The sequence below is a fragment of the Arachis hypogaea genome, chromosome 10 (genome assembly GCF_003086295.3).
Source record: "Arachis hypogaea cultivar Tifrunner chromosome 10, arahy.Tifrunner.gnm2.J5K5, whole genome shotgun sequence".
Classification (NCBI taxonomy): Eukaryota; Viridiplantae; Streptophyta; class Magnoliopsida; order Fabales; family Fabaceae; genus Arachis; species Arachis hypogaea.
The window spans coordinates 91,058,577-91,063,425 of record NC_092045.1 but is presented as its reverse complement, the minus strand read 5'-3'; the positions used below and the strand labels follow the sequence as shown (position 1 = coordinate 91,063,425).

General features: G+C 42.4%; 1 non-coding gene across 1 annotated transcript; it reads left to right on the top strand.

Moving 5' to 3' along the window:
* Nucleotides 1-3,614: 3,614 nt before the first annotated feature.
* Nucleotides 3,615-3,722, top strand: LOC112719435 (small nucleolar RNA R71). Its single transcript, XR_003161737.1, has one exon. It is a non-coding gene; the product is annotated as a small nucleolar RNA R71 (small nucleolar RNA).
* Nucleotides 3,723-4,849: the final 1,127 nt, after the last annotated feature.

The following is a 4,849-nucleotide window of genomic DNA, read 5'->3' as shown; positions in this document are numbered from 1 at the left end:
GTTGCTCCTCTCTCATGATTCTTTTATCTTCTCTAATTTCATGGAGGAGAATGGAATGTTCTTGGTGCTCCACCCTTAGTTGTCCCATGTTGGAACTCAATTCTCCTAGGGAGGTGTTTAGTTGCTCCCAATAGTTTTGTGGAGGAAAGTGCATCCCTTGAGGCATCTCAGGGATTTCATGATGAGTGGGATCTCTTGTTTGCTCCATCCTTTTCTTAGTGATAGGCTTGTCCTCATCAATGGGGATGTCTCCCTCAATGTCAATTCCAACTGAATAACAGAGGTGACAAATGAGATGAGGAAAGGCTAACCTTGCCAAGGTAGAGGACTTGTCCGCCACCTTATAAAGTTCTTGGGCTATAACCTCATGAACTTCTACTTCTTCTCCAATCATGATGCTATGAATCATGATAGCCTGGTCTATGGTAACTTCGGACCGGTTGCTAGTGGGAATGATTGAGCGTTGGATAAACGCCAACCATCCCCTAGCCACGGGTTTGAGGTCATGCCTTCTCAGTTGAACCGGCTTCCCTCTTGAATCTCTCTTCCATTGGGCGCCCTCTTCACAGATGTCTATGAGGACTTGGTCCAACCTTTGATCAAAGTTGACCCTTCTAGTGTAAGGGTGTTCGTCTCCTTGCATCATGGGCAAGTTGAATGCCAACCTTACATTTTCCGGACTAAAATCTAAGTATTTCCCCCGAACCATTGTAAGCCAATTCTTTGGGTTCGGGTTCACACTTTGATCATGGTTCTTGGTGATCCATGCATTGGCATAGAACTCTTGAACCATTAAGATTCTGACTTGTTGAATGAGGTTGGTAAGAACTTCCCAACCTCTTCTTTGGATCTCATGTCGGATCTCCGGATATTCACTCTTTTTGAGTTTGAAAGGGATCTCGGGGATCACCTTCTTCAAGGCCACAACTTCATAGAAGTGGTCTTGATGCACCCTTGAGATGAATCTCTCCATCTCCCATGACTCGGAGGTGGAAGCTTTTGCCTTCCCTTTCCTCTTTCTAGAGGTTTCTCCGGCCTTGGATGCCATAAATGGTTATGGAAAAATAAAAAGCAATGCTTTTACCACACCAAACTTAAAAGGTTTGCTCGTCCTCGAGCAAAAGAAGAAAAAAAGAGTAGAAGAAGAAGAAATGAAGGAGATGGAGATGGCTTTGTGGTTCGGCCAAAGGGGGAGAAGCAGTGTTTAGGTTGTGTGAAAATGAAGGAGTGAAGATGGGTTTATATAGGAGTGGAAAGAGAGGTATGGTTCGGTCATGTATGGGTGGGTTTGGGAGGGAAAGTGGTTTGAATTTGAATGGTGAGGTAGGTGGGGTTTTATGAAGGATGGATGTGAGTGGTGAAGAGAAAGATGGGATTTGATAGATGAAAGGTTTTTGGGAAGAGGTGTTGAGGTGATTGGTGAATGGGTGAAGAAGAGAGAGAGTGGTGGGGTAGGTGGGGATCCTGTGGGGTCCACAGATCCTGAGGTGTCAAGGAAAAGTCATCCCTGCACCAAGTGGCGAGCAAAATTGCTCCCTGTGCCAATTCTGGCGTTAAACGCCGGGCTGGTGCCCATTTCTGGCGTTTAACGCCAACTTCTTGCCCTTTCCTGGCGTTTAACGCCAGTCTGGTGCCCCTTTCTGGCGTTAAACGCCCAGAATGGTGCCAGACTGGGCGTTAAACGCCCATCTGCTAGTCTTACTGGCGTTTAAACGCCAGCAAGTTCTCCTCCAGGGTGTGCTATTTTTCTTTCTATTTTTCTTTCTGTTTTTGCTTTTTCAATTGATTTTGTGACTTCTCATGATCATCAACCTACAGAAAATATAAAATAACAAAAGAGAATAGATAAATATAATAAGATTGGGTTGCCTCCCAACAGGCGCTTCTTTAATGTCATTAGCTTGAGAGTGGGCTCTCATGGAGCCTCACAGATGCTCAGAGCAGTGTTGGAACCTCCCAACACCAAACTTAGAGTTTGAATGTGGGGGTTCAACACCAAACTTAGAAGTTAGTTGTGGCCTCCCAACACCAAACTTAGAATTTGACTGTGGGGGCTCTGTTTGACTCTGTTTTGAGAGAAGCTCTTCATGCTTCCTCTCCATAGTGACAGAGGGATATCCTTGAGCCTTAAACACAAAGGATTCTTCATTCACTTGAATGATCAATTCTCCTCTATCAACATCAATCATAGCCTTTGCTGTGGCTAGGAAGGGTCTGCCAAGGATGATGGATTCATCCATGCACTTCCCAATCTCTAGGACTATGAAATCAGCAGGGATGTAATGGTCTTCAACTTTCACCAGAACATCCTCTACAAGTCCATAGGCTTGTTTTCTTGAATTGTCTGCCATCTCTAGTGAGATTTTTGCAGCTTGCACCTCAAAGATCGCTAGCTTCTCCATTACAGAGAGAGGCATGAGGTTTACACTTGACCCTAGGTCACACAAGGCCTTCTTGAAGGTCATGGTGCCTATGGTACAAGGTACTGAGAACTTCCCAGGATCTTGTCTCTTTTGAGGTAATCTCTGCCTAGACAAGTCATCCAGTTCTTTGGTGAGCAAAGGAGGTTCGTTCTCCCAAGTCTCATTACCAAATAACTTGTCATTTAGCTTCATGATTGCTCCAAGGTACTTGGCAACTTGCTCTTCAGTGACATATTCATCCTCTTCAGAGGAAGAATACTCATCAGAGCTCATGAATGGCAGAAGTAAATCCAATGGAATCTCTATGGTCTCAGTGTGAGCCTCAGATTCCCATGGTTCCTCATTAGGGAACTCATTGGAGGCCAGTGGACGTCCATTGAGGTCTTCCTCAGTGGCGTTCACTGCCTCTTCCTCCTCTCCAAATTCGGCCTTGTTGATGGCCTTGCACTCTCCTTTTGGATTTTCTTCTGTATTGCTTGGAAGAGTGCTAGGAGGGACTTCAGTAATTTTCTTACTCAGCTGACCCACTTGTGCCTCCAAGTTCCTAATGGAGGACCTTGTTTCAGTCATGAAACTTTGAGTGGTTTTGATTAGATCAGAGACCATGGTTGCTAAGTCAGAGTTATTCTGCTTAGAACTCTCTGTCTGTTGCTGAGAAGATGATGGAAAAGGCTTGCCATTGCTAAACCTGTTTCTTCCACCATTATTGTTGTTGAAACCTCGTTGAGGTCTCTGTTGATCCTTCCATGAGAGATTTGGATGATTTCTCCATGAAGGATTATAGGTGTTTCCATAGGGTTCTCCCATGTAATTCACCTCTTCCATTGAAGGGTTCTCAGGATCATAAGCTTCTTCTTCAGATGAAGCTTCCTTAGTACTGCCTGGTGCATTTTGCATTCCAGACAGACTTTGAGAAATCATATTGACTTGCTAGGTCAATCTTTTGTTCTGAGCCAATATGGCATTCAGAGTATCAGTCTCAAGAACTCCTTTCTTCTGAATTTTCCCATTGTTCACAGGATTCCTTTCAGAAGTGTACATGAATTGGTTATTTGCAACCATTTCAATTAGTTCTTGAGCTTTTGCAGGCGTCTTCTTCAGATGAAGAGATCCTCCAGCAGAGCTATCCAAAGACATCTTGGACAGTTCAGACAGACCATCATAGAAAATACCTATGATGCTCCATTCAGAAAGCATATTAGAGGGACACTTTTTGATTAATTGTTTATATCTTTCCCAAGCTTCATAGAGGGATTCTCCTTCTTTCTGTCTGAAGGTTTGGACTTCCACTCTAAGCTTACTCAATTTTTGAGGTGGAAAGAACTTTGCTAAGAAGGCATTGACTAGCTTTTCCCAAGAGTTCAGGCTTTCTTTAGGTTGTGAGTCCAACCATGTCCTAGCTCTGTCTCTCACAGCAAAAGGGAATAGCATAAGTCTGTAGACCTCAGGGTCAACCCCATTAGTCTTGACAGTGTCACAGATTTGCAAGAATTCAGCTAAAAATTGATGAGGATCTTCCAATGGAAGTCCATGGAACTTGCAATTCTGTTGCATTTGAGAAACTAATTGAGGCTTAAGCTCAAAGTTGTTTGCTCCAATGGCAGGGATAGAGATGCTTCTCCCATAGAAGTCGGGAGTAGGTACAGTAAAGTCACCCAGCACCTTCCTTGCATTGTTGGCATTGTTGTTGTTTTCGGCTGCCATGTTTTCTTCTTCTTTGAAGATTTCTGTTAGGTCCTCTACAGAGAGTTGTGCCTTAGCTTTTCTTAGCTTTCGCTTCAAGGTCCTTTCAGGTTCAGGGTCAGCCTCAACAAGAATGCTTTTGTCTTTGCTCCTGCTCATATGAAAGAAAACAAAATAAGAAAATATGGAATCCTCTACGTCACAGTATAGAGATTCCTTGAGGTGTCAGAGGAAAAGAAAAATAGAAGGCAGAAGTAGAAGAATTCGAACTTATCAATGAAAGATGGAGTTCGAATTGTGTATTGAGGAGTAGTGTTGGTCCATAAATAGAAAGATGTGAGAAGAGGGGAAGAAATTTTCGAAAATTAAGTAAAAGATTTTGAAAACATTTTGAAAAACACTAATTATTTTTCGAAAATAAGAGTGGAAAAGAAATCAAGTGATTTTTGAAAAAGATTTTGAAATAAGAAATTAAAAAGATATGATTGAAAACTATTTTGAAAAAGATGTGATTAAAAAGATATGATTGATTTTAAAAAGATGTGATTGAGAAGATATGATTTGCAAAAAAAAACATTTTAAAAAGATTTGATTTTAAAAATTTTGAAAACCTGAAACAAAATTTGAATTAAAAACAGAATCTTCCCTCTTGTGCCATCCTGGCGTTAGGCGTTAAACGCCCAGCCAGGCACCCTGGCTGGCGTTTAAACGCCAATTTGCCCTTCTTCACTGGGCGTTTTGAA